The following is a 13971-nucleotide window of genomic DNA, read 5'->3' as shown; positions in this document are numbered from 1 at the left end:
AATGCTAGAGAACTATAATAATTAAAAAAAAAATTTCCCTCTGAAACAAGACCAACCAAAATCCTGGAGAAGCTGTTCCCATAAGGGACAAACTTATAAAAAGCAAGTAGATCTGAGTGGTGCAAGAGGTGGACTGCCTGTATACTGTGGTGCACTTCCCACATTTCCTCCTTAGGGACAATGACCCCATTCCCCAGCAGCTAAGAATATCAGTTACCAATGACTCAGCTGTGTCCTTTGATAGACAACAGCCTCAGCTTCAGGAAACTGCCTCACCCAAGGTTATTCCTTCCGAACCCCCAAGGAAATGGCCTAGAAACAATGGCTGGCTGATGTGGGGATATAAGGCCCAGCCCTCTTGCCTCAGTTTGGGACAACTCTCAGCTCCAGAGCTTCCTGTAGGATCAGCTGAGGCCTCAGTTTCAACCACATCTCAAGTCAGCTTCTCCCTCTGCCCAATCTTGCCTTCCTCTCTTCCTTACAGGTGTATCCCAAGAGCACTCTCCAACGAACCTTCTACATGAAGCCCCCATCTCAGGTATATTTCCAGGGAACCTAACATATCATGAGCACCCACCTTCTCTGAAGGAACTTCTCTCCCAACTCTAGTCATGTGGCTCCAGCAGGAGCAAACACCACTGTCCAATTGTCCAACTTGCACTGCCCAGACTCATACTTTTATGTGTTCCAAGCTCTTGTCAAGATCCCATCTGATTCACAGCATTCTAACTGAGCCTCAAAGTTGTGAGACTTGGGGTAAATCATTGTTTTGGGCTTTTCCCAGAAGACTCAACAAATGAAAGAGGTGGGATTTAAATTGGGCTTTGGTGTTCTCCTGGAGAACAGAGCTATGGGAGATCCGAGAGTCACCGGCTCCTTGAGCTAGAGGGATGCACCCCTGTTGACTGATGTCTGATTTCAGTCAGATGGACATTCACCCAGGGGAGAATGTTAGTTATTTTGGGTCTGGAGGAGGGCTGAAGATGTGGAATTGACCATCTTGGAAGAGCAGAAAAGTGTCTTTGAGCTCTCTCATTTCAGACCAGGCAGGTGGCAGGTCAACAGGACAGAACAGGTGGCACAAAGAGCCAGGGAGGCCTATTTTTGGAAGATACACTGAGACAACAACCTCATGAGCCTGTGAGAGGATTTTTTTCTTTTGAAAATACTTTTTAATGTCCTAGTGTTCCACTTTCCCAGGAACTGAGCGGCTGCTGCCTTTCAGAGGAGCCATAAATAGTCCTAGCAGTTTGAATAACTAATGCAGCACAATGACAGTGGGGAGGGCTAGGTGTTCTGGGGAACCTGCACACCTGCCAACCACGGGACTAAAAACATGGAGGCCCTGGCCTGACTGGCAACACAAATGCAGCTGGGGAAGAAAAGGGCAGGACCTACTCCCAAGGCGCTCAGCAGTGTGAGTAGGAGAGGTTTATGCTGATATTCCTTGGGGGAGCTTCAAAATGGAGCAGAGGACTCAAGTGTGAGTGGCTGACCTGCCTGAGTGGAAGATGCCAAACTGGGAAGGGGATTGTAGCTGAGGCTAAGGTCACACACAGCCTGGGGTGGGAACTGAGCCAGCACAGCTGCTCTCAGACCTGCTGTCAGTAAGCTCTGACCTAAGCAGGGATGCCACAGTGAGTAGTGCAAGCTCAGCATCATCCCCTCAGGAACTGATGTGTTCATGTTGGTTTCCTTCAAGAGGTGCCCTTATTGATCTGAGTGGCTTATCTCAGGTTTTTCCTGGAGGTTCTGAGACATAGTGGGTGGGTCTCTTCTTGGCACAGATAAACAGAATGCAAGAAATCACTGTTTTCCTATGTGCAGAGAATTATACTGAGGCTCAGTGATCATGGGCCCTGACATGGAATTAAGTCAACAGTTGAGCAGTCCCCAAATATGACTTTGTCTGGCCCCATGTTATTGAGCCCCTGCTCCTATTACCATCAGGATATCATACTCTAGCCTCGATTTTCTCCTCTTTCATCATTTGAGAAGCTAAACACCTAAACACTTGTTTTGGAGAGATGTGCTTCCAAACTCGAGATGCCTATGAGATGTCGAGGAACAATCTGCCTTGAGGCTGGGGCACTGGGCTGTGCCCTTAAGGAAAGTGATGCTTAGCTACTTTTATGCCAGAACACTTCTACCTGATCCCTCCAGGGCAAAACCAGAAACGTCTCACTCAGTGGGCGGAGATGTGACTCATAGGCACTGGACTGTTCCTCATTTCCTTTGGCTTGCAGGAAAAATGCAACAGATGTGCTGCCAATAGCTTTTTCCAGGGCATATTAGTATTTTTGTCTTCTCTTTCCACAGAAGTCCTGTCCTGTATGTTCTGTCACCTGTGGGGAAAAAAGATCTTTGACTCACTGAAGACAACTTCTATAAAAACCCTCTGCCCTGTGTCTTTTGCGAGAGCAGCTACATGCGTCATTCCAGGCCCACCTACCCCCTACTTAAAATCAGTAGAATGTAAGGGGGCACCAGAGAACAATCTCAGGCATTCAGTTGTGTGTTGTTGTTGTCGAAATGTGTGTATAGGGCTTCTTTGGCATAAATTCCAAAACAAAACTTGAGGAGCATCCATGGTGATTGCATACAGAGAGAATCTGGTGGCTCTGTCCCCCAACCTTGTTCCCTCATCCACACAGACTCACCTCCAGCAGCTGGTGCTTGTGAATTAGGCCGTGTGTAGACATCTGTGAGAAAAGGGAAACCACACAGTCTCTTTGTGTCTTACTGGCTGCTTTGTTTCCCTACTTATTGCTGAGGTCTTGTAACTTTTCATCAAGGCCTATGAAAGGTATGCATTCTGATCAGTGAGGTCTGTGATTTCTTTGATTGGGATAAATACCTTTCAATTACAGTTTGAAGGATTGCTTAAAGTGAAGTTATCCCTGGAGAAATAATAGACTTACTGGCTAAATCCATACTAAGGTATGATATCAGATCCTCCAGCAGGATTTGATGGATCAGATTCCTGATGGAGGGAAATAGATAAAAGGGACATAAAAGTGGGAGGCTGTGCCTATCGACCCCATGCCAAGCCAGGACTGGCAAGCAGATTGCTCCCTGTGGGGCTTCCTTGGCTAAAGCCGAAAGCTGCTGCTCCCCACTGGCCTCCTCCCCTCCAGGGCAGTCAGATGGGTCCTGCACACAGAAGCAGCCTGCCTGCATTTGAGGGAGGAGCAATGAGGCTCTCTGCCTGAGGCCCTGGAGGAAACTCATAATCTTAGAGGTGTTGATCAAAAACGCATGAAGAAGTGTTGCCCTGGATAAGACAGTGGGGAGTCGCCAGGCGGGAGGACTAATCAGGCATACCCAAGCAATGCTAATGCTAGCAAGCTACCATGGTCTGGGGCAGGGGGCAATCTTGACTTTCACCCGAGCGCCCAGACAGTGCAGTGTAGCACATCATGTGATCCAATCAGGCGCAAACTTGCCTCCCTAAACTCTGTTATCCTCCATGTCTGACCTCTTCCTTCCTTGCCAGTCCTTTCTCCCACCATTTCTCCACCTGGACAAGACCTCTGCTGCTCAAACCAGATGGATACATTGCTTAACCTCTTGAACTCATCTCACTGCACTTGACTTTTCCCCTTTGTTCACACTCATTCTTCTGGTTGGCATCTCCTCTCTTCTCACCTCTACCTATATTACTTGACTTTCAAGGTCCACTCGTCATTTTAATTCACACCTGTTCTATCTTCACTGAATTCTACTTTGTGCCAAAATTCCTACAGCAATCCTGTAAGGCAGAGATTATTATTCCCACTTTACCAATGAGAAAACTGAGTTCAGAGAAGCCAAATCACTTGTCAAAGTCAGACAAAACTGACAGAGCTGGGGCTCAAATACATGAATGAAGTAGTGAATTAATGAGAGACTAATAAGCACATGAAAAGACGCTCAGAATCATTAGTTGTGAGCAAAATGCAAATCAAAAGCACAATGAGAAGCCACTTCACACCCACTAGGCTGACTATAATAAAAAACACAGACAATAAGAAGTGTTGGTGAGGATATAGAGTAATTGGAACCTTTGTCCATTACAGGTACGGAAGAAAATGGCACAGCCACTCTGGAAAGTTTGTCTTGTCAGTTCCTCAGAAAGTTAAACATAGAACTGCCATATGGCTCAGTAATACCACTGAGTATACATACAAGAATTGAAAATATATTCCCACAAAAACTAGTAATTAAACGTTCATAGCAGGACTATTCATAATAGTCAAAAGGGGGAAACAACCCCAATGTCCATCAACAGGTGAATGGATAATGAAATGTGTAATACATATACAATGGACTATTATTTTGCCATAAAGAGAAATGAAGTTCTGATACACGGTACAACAGGGATGAACCTTGAAAACATTATGCTGAGTGACATAAGTCAGTCACAAAAGACCACATATAAAATGTCCAGGATAGGCAAATTGGTATGAATTTTAACCAATGGAGAACAGATGCAAGAGTGTGACCAGCCAAATGTGGATCAATGACATCCTCTTTCTATAGAGTCCTCCTGTAATGCAAGACTGGAGAACAGAGTGGGCCTTTCGGCTCCAGCCCTGAATTGAAGAGCACATGCCCCCCTGCAGGGCTGACCTGACTTATCTCTCCAGCTGCATGCAAGAAGCTAAAGGATGGCAGGCGTGCTGCCCATCCTCCCTGTAGGGATGTCCTGTCTGGAGAAGCCTACTACCTTGAGACTAGGGGCGCTAAGTCCACCTCACCGGAGCACTGTTAGGCATGAGAGGAAAAACGAAGATAGGAGGCACCTGCGCAAGTCCAGTCCAATGGAGAAACAAAGTCCAGGGGCTGGTCTGTCCCCAACCTCACCCATCTCTAAGCCAGCCCTCCTGGCAGCCAGTGGCAGAAAAGGCTGACTGCCATCCTCCACACTTTCCTGCAAGGGCAAAAGTGCTGGCAGACATTTCCTCCATATGGTTCAGTTCACAGAGGAAGAATGTTCTGACAGTACAAAGTGGATAACCTCCAAATCTCTATCTCCAGTCCCACTTTCTTTTCTCTATCACAGACACAAATGCAAACAGTTGTTGACTAGCCTTTCCAGATGGATGACTCATAAACTCAGCACCTCCACCCCCACATGCCACTCCCAAAGCTGCCCTTCTCCCCAAATTCCACTCAGTAACACAATTCCACTCACTAAATTCTCTCAAATCACACTCTTCTCCATCCCCACTACTGTATTTTTAGTTCAGAACTTCACTGTCTTTCTCCTGGTAGGCAGGGAATGATAGTTCTCCCCCAGTATTTGTTTTTTCCTGCTTCTTAAGTAATAGAATCCTCAAGTTTTATTCTTTTCAGCTGCACGCAGTGCCAGCCAGAGCAAAGACTGTCCCTCAGTCTCCTTTGCAGCTAGATGTAGCAAGTGACCAAATGCTTGCTGACTGATGGGATGAGTCATGTGTGACTTCTTCCAGAGAACTGCTTTATAGATACATAGATATATATTTTATTTAGTTCATTGTTGTTGTTGAGAATATACACAGCAAAACATACACTAACAGTTTCTACATGTACCATTTAGTGACATTGATTACATTCTTCAAGTTGTGTAACCATTCTCACCCTCCTTTCTGGGTTGTTCCTCTTCCATTAACATAAATTCATTGCCCCCTAAGGTTCCTATCTAATCTTTGTAGTTGCTGTTGTCAATTTGATCCCATATAGATCTTAAAAGAGCATAATGCTCAAGGCAGACGTTTTTTACTAGTCAAGCTAAACTATTTGGTTTTAAGAAGACTTCAGGGGATATTTTTGGTTTAAGGTTTAAAGATTATCTCAGGGTAATAGTTTCAGGGGTTCATCCAACCCTTGTTGCTCCAGGAAGTCTGGAGTCCATGAAAATCTTCAATTCTGTTCTACATTTTCCCCCTTTTGATCAAGATTCCTCTATGGAATCTTTGATCAAAATGTTCAGTAATGGTAGCCGGTCCCATGAGGTTTTTTGTTGTACATAAGTAGCCTCATCAGCTACTGTTTGTGTGTGTGTGTGTGGTTGTTGTAAATATGACTATCACACAACTTTCACCAATTCAACTTTTTATGGATGTACAACTTATTGGCAGCAATTACAATGATCAGCTGTGCAAACCTACCCTTAAACAGTGTGATATTTCCATCACCCTTAACCCCTCCTCCTTTCCTCCTTTCTCCCTTCGCTGGTAACCACTAATAAACTTTGGTCTCTATACATTTGCCTTTTCTTGTCTTTATATAAGTGAGGTCATACAATATTTGTCCTTTTGTAATTGACTTATTTCACTCAGCATAATATCTTCCAGCTCCATCCATATTGTAGCATGTATCAAGACTTCATTTCTCCTACTGGCTGAGTAGTATTCCACTGTATGTATGTACTACATTTTGTTTATCCGTTCATTGTTAAGTTGTCGAAGTTTTATATGTATTTTTGTTATTAGATTCTTGTTGATTACATGGATTCTGAAGATATTCTCCCAGTTGGTAGCTTGTCTTTTCACTTTTTTGAAAAAGTCTTTTGATGAACAAAAGTTTTTTTTTTTTATAATTTTTATGAGGTCCTATTTATTTATTAGAGACCTGGTGGCACAGTCGTTAAGAGCTTAGCTGCTAATCAAAAAGTCAGCAGTCTGAATCCACCACGTGCCCCTTGGAAACCCTATGGGACAGTTCTACTCTATCCTGTAGGGTTGCTATGAGTCAGAATCAACTCAACAGCAACGGGTTTGGTTTTGGTTTTTTGGTATTTATTTATTTTGTCTTTTGCTGTTTGTGCTTTTGTTATTATATTAGATAACCCATCGTTGACAGCTAGTCCTGACAGTGTTGCTCCTCCTTTTTCTTCTAAGAATTTTATGGTTTTAGTCTATATATTTAGGTCCTTAATCCATACTGAATTTATTTTTATGTATTGTGTGAGGCATGGATCCTATTTCACTTTTCTGCAGAGAGTTTCTTAAAGGGAAAGATGTCCTTCTTTGTCCTTTTCTTCCTTCTGCTGATGGCTACAGCTCAATCAGCCGTTTTGGACTGTGAAGTGAAACCTACACATTGAGGATGATGGTCCCACAATATAGAAGGAATTTGGGTCTCTGATGATCGTGGAACCACCATGCTTCATCTTTTATAAAATAGCTAGCTTTATTTATGTATGTATGCATGTATTTATCTACTTATTTATTTTTTATTTATTGTCACAGGTCAAATCTTCTCCTAACACTCCTGGGTTACTCTAAGACCTCCAAACTGGGCTTTCTGCTCTAGGTCAGTGACATCAAATCCACCATCCAAGCTATCCCGGAGTTGTCTTTCTAATATGCAGCTTTGGTTGAATTATTCTCTTTCTTAAAGTCTTCCTCCCATAGGGTACAATCCAGACTCATTAGTGTTGAATATAACGCCCTTCATGATCTGACATCAGCATCTTCTTTAGCTATGTTGATGCTGCCCTTCCCCCAATACAATTGCGCTGCAACAATACAAAATCACTGGAACCACTCCAGATTTGCTGTTGTGTGTGTTGCCTTTGTCCAAATGCTCCCTCTGCCTGAAATGTGCTTATCTCCTTTCCTGTCTGTCTAACTCAAATTCTCTTTCAAGATTCATCAGATGTCACCTGCTCTGTGAGGCCTTTCCAGATTGACTGTTAGTACCATTACTGCTATTAAGGAATGTTATGGATTGAATTGTGTCCCCCAAAAATATGTGTTATAAATCCTAACCCCTATATTTTTGGATGCAATTCCATCTGGGTATAGGATTTTCTTTGTTATATTAATGAGGCCATATCAGTGTGGGGTGTGTTTTAAGCCAATTACATTTGAGATAGAAAAAGAGCAGATTCGGCACAGAAACAAGGAGGCACAAATGTGGAAAGACTGATGCCATGTGGAGATAACCAAACAACTGAGGAAGAGAAGCTGAAAGAGACAAAGATTTTTACTCAGAACGGACAGGAAAAGCTTTTGCTTAGAGCTGGCACCCTGACTTTGGACTTCTAGCCTCCTAAACGATGAGAAAATAAATTTCTGTTTGTTAAAGACACCCACTTGTGATATTTCTGTTAAAGTAGCACAAAGAAACTAAAACAAGAGGAAAAGTAGGAGAAGAGAATTTCTTGAATACCTACTAAGTGTCAGCACTGTACCAGGACTTTTCCCAAGGCTGCTTCATTTAACCCTGTCAACTACTCTAGGAGGTAACTGTGGCTAGCTCCATTTTACAAATTAGAAGACAGGTTAAGGCAAACCACATAACTTGCCCAAGTTCACATAGCTAATAACTGGTACCAGAAAACTAAACACATTGCCATCGAGTCAATTCCAACTCATAGTGATCCTATAGGACAGAATAGAACTGCCCCATAGGGTTTCCAAGGAGCATCTGGTGGGTTCGAACTGCCCATCTTTTGATTAGCAGCCAAGCTCTTAACCACTGCTCCACCAGGACTCCTAATAACTGGTATAGACAGGATTTGTTGTTGTTGTTAGTTGCTGTTGAGTCAGTTCCAACTCATGGCAACCTCATGTATAACAGAACAAAATATTACTCAGTTCTGTGCCATCTTTTCATGATTATTGGTATGTTTGAGTGCATTGTTGTGGCTATTGTGTCAATTCAGCTCACTGAGGGTTTTCCTAGTTTCTGCTGATGCTCTACTTTACCAAAGAGGATGTTCTTTTCTAAGAATTGGTCTTTCCTGATGACGTGTCCAAAGTAAGCAAGCTGAAGTCTCAACCACCCTCACTTCTAAGGAGCATTATGGTTGTATTTCTTCTAAGAGTGATTAGTTTGTTCTTCTGGCCATCTACAGTATATTCAATATTCTTCACCTACACTACAGTTCGATTGCATCAATTCTTCTTCTATCTTCCTTTTCATTGTCCAGCTTTTGCACGCGTATAAGGTGGTTGAAAAGACTATGGCTTGGGTCAAACACACCCTAGTCATCAAAGTGACATCTTTGCTTTTTAAAACTTAAAGTGGTCTTTTGCATCAGATTTGCCCAATGCAATATGCTGTGGAACTCTGCTATTTCCTCAATCATTCATTCATTGAACAAATATTTGTGGAATGTTTTATTTAAATAACCCAGGCATTTTGCAAGAAGCTGATGACCAAAAATGAATAAACACAGTTGCTACTTTCACAGGTCTAGTTGGAGGATAGGCACACAATCAGGTAATAATAGTGCGATGTAGTAAGGGCCACTGATGAGAATATGATCCTGTGGTTGGGGGCTTACAAGCTATTACTGCACTGAACTGAATACTATATTTTAATTATTTGTCTTGAGCACTTTGAGGGTATATGCATAGATCTATTTTCCTTTCTTTCTTATCACTAGAATTTAGTACAGTGTTGGGCATTTAATAGATGCTTACTAAATACTTTTTTGAATAAGTGAATGAATGAATAACATTAAATTTACCTCTCTGCTTTTACAGTCCTACATTCATTTTTAATTCCCTTAGGCACTTAAGGGGGGAAAATAATTATTACAGTTTCTAAATAAGTTCTGGAAAGATGTCCCAAGATTTATCTCAACGTGTTACATGGACTTTCCAATTAAAAAAAAGCCAAGATGAAAACTTAAAATATTTACAAAGAAAAGCTTCCAATTTTGCTTCAAAGTTGATAGAAATATAAAGATTGGAACATAATCTAACTCAAAGCAGGGCTCTTTTAACTACAGGTGGGCACCTCAATACAGATTTAACCACATGTGATTAAATCAGGGCAATGGGAGTGACCCATAGAGTTGCTTCTACTGGTCTTTTGCACCTTTCCTGCTTTTGAGACAGTGACAAGGGGGGACAGAGCTATTGGTTCAGAGCTATTACTTCATGCAACAACATGGAGGAATCCCAAAATCATGTTTAAACAAAAGAAGCCAGGCACAAGAGTACGTAGAGTATGATTCTGTTTATATGAAGTTCAAGAACAGGCAAAACTAGCCTGTGGTGGTTGAAGTCAGACCAATGCTTAGAAGCATTGACAGGGAAGGGACATGAAGGAACTGTCTGAGGAGATGAAAATGTTCTATATCTCAGCTGGGTGGTGGTTATGCAGGTGTTATACCTATGGATAAAATTCATGCAACTGTACATTTTACTGTATGTAAGTTAATATCTCAATAATAATAATAAAACACAGGTCCCAGAGTTGAACGTCATGAGGACACATACAAACACACTTGGGCCATACTAAGAAACCTTGCATCCTATATCCCTCTGGCATATTTACAATATATATTAGTATATTAAAAGCTCTGTAAAGTCCTGCAGTAAAGAAGTCTGTTTAACCCATTATATCATAAACATTTTTGATCATCGATTCTTTTTTCAGTCTACCTATCATCCTGCAGAACATGAGTTTGTGACCCAAGCCATGGTGTTTTCAATCCCCTCATATGCATGTGAAAGCTGGACAATTAATAAGGAAGACCGAAGAAGAATCGATGTCTTTGAATTATGGTGTTGGCGAAGAATATTGAATATACCATGGACTTCTGAAAGAACGAACAAGTCTATCTTGAAAGAAGTACAGCCAGAATGCTCCCTAGAAGCAAGGATGACCACACATTGTCTCACATACTTTGGACATGTTACCAGAAGAGATCAGTCCCTGGAGGAAGGCATCATGTTTGGTTAAGCAGACGGTCAGCAAAAAAGAGGGAGACCCTCAACGAGATGAATTGACATGGTGGCTGCAACAATGAGTTCAAGCATAACAATGATTGTGAGGATGGCACAAGACCAGGCAGTGTTTCATTCTGTTGTACTTAGGGTTGCTATGAGTCTGAACCAACTCGACGGCACCTAACAACAACATCATCCTGCAGAATATGAGTGTGGGAAATGGGTTGAATTGTGTCCCTCCAAACTATGTGTTGGAATCCTAATACCTGCTCCTTCAGATGTAATCCTGTTTAGAAATGGGGTTTTCTGTGTTATGTTAATGAGGCCATACCAATGTAGGGTGTGTCCTAACCTAATCATTTCTGAGCTAAAAAAAGACCAGACTATATAGATATGGACACCTGTAGGCATCACCTCTGCATAGTGCCAACCTGAAGCCCTACTTTTAGTGGAAAGGGAGAAATGATTTGATAGATACCAAAAGGCCTTTGTCCAGAAACTCCTACAACTGGAGTTGTTTCTGTGAATTAAGACATTGCATCTCCAGAAAGCCTTTACCTAAGAAAGAGGATATTATAAACAGCAAAGTTGTGGGCATTTTTATTTGTTACCAAAAATTATCTCATTGCAAAGTGGAGTCCTATAATAATGAAATATATGGTTGGTAAGTTTGTGAAGGGGAATGGAAAGATTGGTGAAAATTACCTTCCATTCTGTTTAAAACACATTTTGTTTTGTTTAAATATATTTAAAACATTTACAGGGGAAAGAATTGACCTCTTTAGTTAGTCCTCTTTAGGAAATTGCAAGTAGAAACAGTTTAGTAAAATGCTGAGGCCCATAACTTAGTAAAGAAACTTTTTTCAATGCTAAAATAAGCATTATTTGGGGTGGGGGAGAGTGGATGGTATGCTGAGAGAGGAGACAAGATGGTAAATAGCCTAGTTTCAGAGTGGCTACAAAGTGAGGGATAAGATATCTTGCATACACCATCTGTGTGCTGTGTACAGCAAGTGCTGGAATTAACCCTGGAAGCAACCCACAGATCTCCATATGTATTATTGCAGAGACAGCCTGGTTTCATAGTGACTATAAAGTGTGGGGGTGCGCGAGTGGGAGGAGGTAAAATATCTGATCATCGCTGGTTTGATTCCTCTCTTCTCCTCCCCAGTTCAGCTCAATTCCAGGCAAGGAGATGAGCATTAGGGTGAGGGGACAGTAAAACAGCCGCTCTGCTCGGCTTTCTGGAAACAGGGACGGGTGAGACGAAGCCAAATTTTGGAAGGGACGATAATTATCTAGGGCATAGCTCCTCCTTATCTGACCGTTGTTTCTCCCAAACCACAACACTGGCAACCTAGCATTCATTCATACCTGTGTGGTAAAGGGTTAACTCAGGAAGTGTGAGCTGCCCAAACCCTGAACTTTAAAAAAAAAAAAAAAACTGGCCCTTGATGAACTCCTGAGATAGAACCTCTAAGTCCTCAGAATGTCCTGCCTGATAAGAGTATCTTTGTATACCTGGGACCCCTTGGGTCACACCAGAGAGTCTATGCTAAGTCTGTGATTTACAGTGAAGGCTGGGGCCATGCAGTATCAGTTTAACCTCTGAAGCAGCTGGAGACAGAATAACTAGGTGAGCCACATGGGCATGCCATGTCTACATGACTGATTCTCAATAAAACACTGGACCCTGAGGCTTAGAGGAGTTTCTCCTGATAGTCCTCCATGTGTGTTGTCACACGTTGATGCTGGGAGAAATAAGTGCTGTCCGTACAACTCCACTGGGACAACTGGAAGTCTGGTCTCCCTGGACTCTACTCTATGTACCTTTTACCTTTGCTGATTTTAATCTGTATTCTTCCATTGTAATAAACCACAACCATAAGCATAACAGCTTTTCTGGTTCTATGAGTCATTTTAGTGAATCATTGAGCCTGAGTGTGATCTTGGGGACCCCTGACCACAACCCTGCTGTATAACTAGCTGAAAGCAGCACCAACCCAGACCAACCTCCTCCAAATAGCCCCAAGCTATGAAATGCATTGCCCTCTGTTCTCTTTCATCAAACTTCCTGACCCTTAACTCCCAAAAATTTAAAGATGAGCTCCTACCAGGCCCGAGGTGAGTCTTAATCAAGCAGCCAGGGTGTCAGTGGGCATTTTTTTACCCAGCAGCCAAGAAGGTGGAGACTAATCTCACCCCCAAGCTAATATTATGAGACCTGGGCACCTGTATCCCCTCCATGTCCACCCAGTCTCTCTGGCAGGCTTCTACTTTGGGTTTCTAGTTACAGTGAAGTCACCCCTGGGAATAGAGCCCAATCCTAAGCACCAGCCAGTGATTAAGACCCAGACCATGTTCCTAGTTCTTGCCACCCTCCTTTCCCTAAAGATATATTCCATTCTCCGTGTTCCCAGGAGCCCGCTGGCTGGACATGTGTATCCCAGACTGACCGCCCCTGATCCAGGCTCTGGCCTATTCCACTGTCTGAACTCCAAGTCACTGGCATGACTGAACTGGCCCCAGATTCCCTCCTCTGAAACATACTGTCCCAGGGGAGGAGTATACCAAGCCTTGAAAAGCCATCTTTGAGCCCAGTATTATCCTTTCCTTGCCTCTACTAGACAAGGGAATTTGTCCTTTGTTGCAGGAGGACTTAGAGTTGTTGGGCCATTCTACAAAGTATATAAATTTTAATATCAACAGGGAACATCTAGCTCAGTTGGCATAACACAGTTTATAAAGACAATGTTTTACATTCTACCTTGGTGAGTAGTGTCTGGGGTCTTAAAAGCCTGTGAGCAGCTATCTAAGATACTCCCTTTGTCTCACCCCTTCAGGAGCAAGGGAGAATGAAGAGAACAGGATACAAGGAAAAGATTAGTCCAAAGGTCTAATGGACCACATCTACCACAGCCTCCATCAGACTGAGTCCAATACAGTTAGATGGTGCCCGGCTACCACCACTGACTGCTCTGACCAGGATCACAACAGAGGGTCCTGACAGAGCTGTAGAAGGATGTAGAACAAAATTCTAACTCACAAAAAGAGACGAGATTTACTGGCCTGACAGACTGGAGAAACCCCGAAAGTATAGCCCCCGGACACCCTTTTAGCTCAGTGGTGAAGTCACTCCTCCTGAGGTTCACCGTTCAGCTGGAGCTTGGACAGCCTCATAAAACAAAACGGGACTATTGAGGCACAGCAGTCCAGGGACAAGGACTAGAAGGCAGGAGAGGACAAGAAAGCTGTGATAGGGAACTCAAGTTTGAGAAGGGACAGTGTTGACATGTCGTGGGGTTGTTAACCATTG

General features: G+C 42.8%; 1 long non-coding RNA gene across 1 annotated transcript in view; it reads right to left on the bottom strand.

Annotated features, from left to right (window-relative positions):
- Positions 1–1875: 1875 nt before the first annotated feature.
- LOC111819915 (uncharacterized) overlaps positions 1876–13971 on the bottom strand; it is a 65038-nt gene continuing 52942 nt past the window's right edge. Inside the window, exon 3 of the long non-coding RNA XR_002823480.1 lies at positions 1876–2345. This is a non-coding gene — a long non-coding RNA (uncharacterized LOC111819915). The remainder of the gene's footprint in view (positions 2346–13971) is intronic.

This window comes from Trichechus manatus, unplaced genomic scaffold, assembly GCF_000243295.1.
Source record: "Trichechus manatus latirostris isolate Lorelei unplaced genomic scaffold, TriManLat1.0 scaffold00021, whole genome shotgun sequence".
In the NCBI taxonomy this organism is placed as follows: Eukaryota; Metazoa; Chordata; class Mammalia; order Sirenia; family Trichechidae; genus Trichechus; species Trichechus manatus.
The sequence above is the reverse complement of the archived record's forward strand: the minus strand, read 5'-3'. Positions and strand labels throughout refer to the sequence as shown.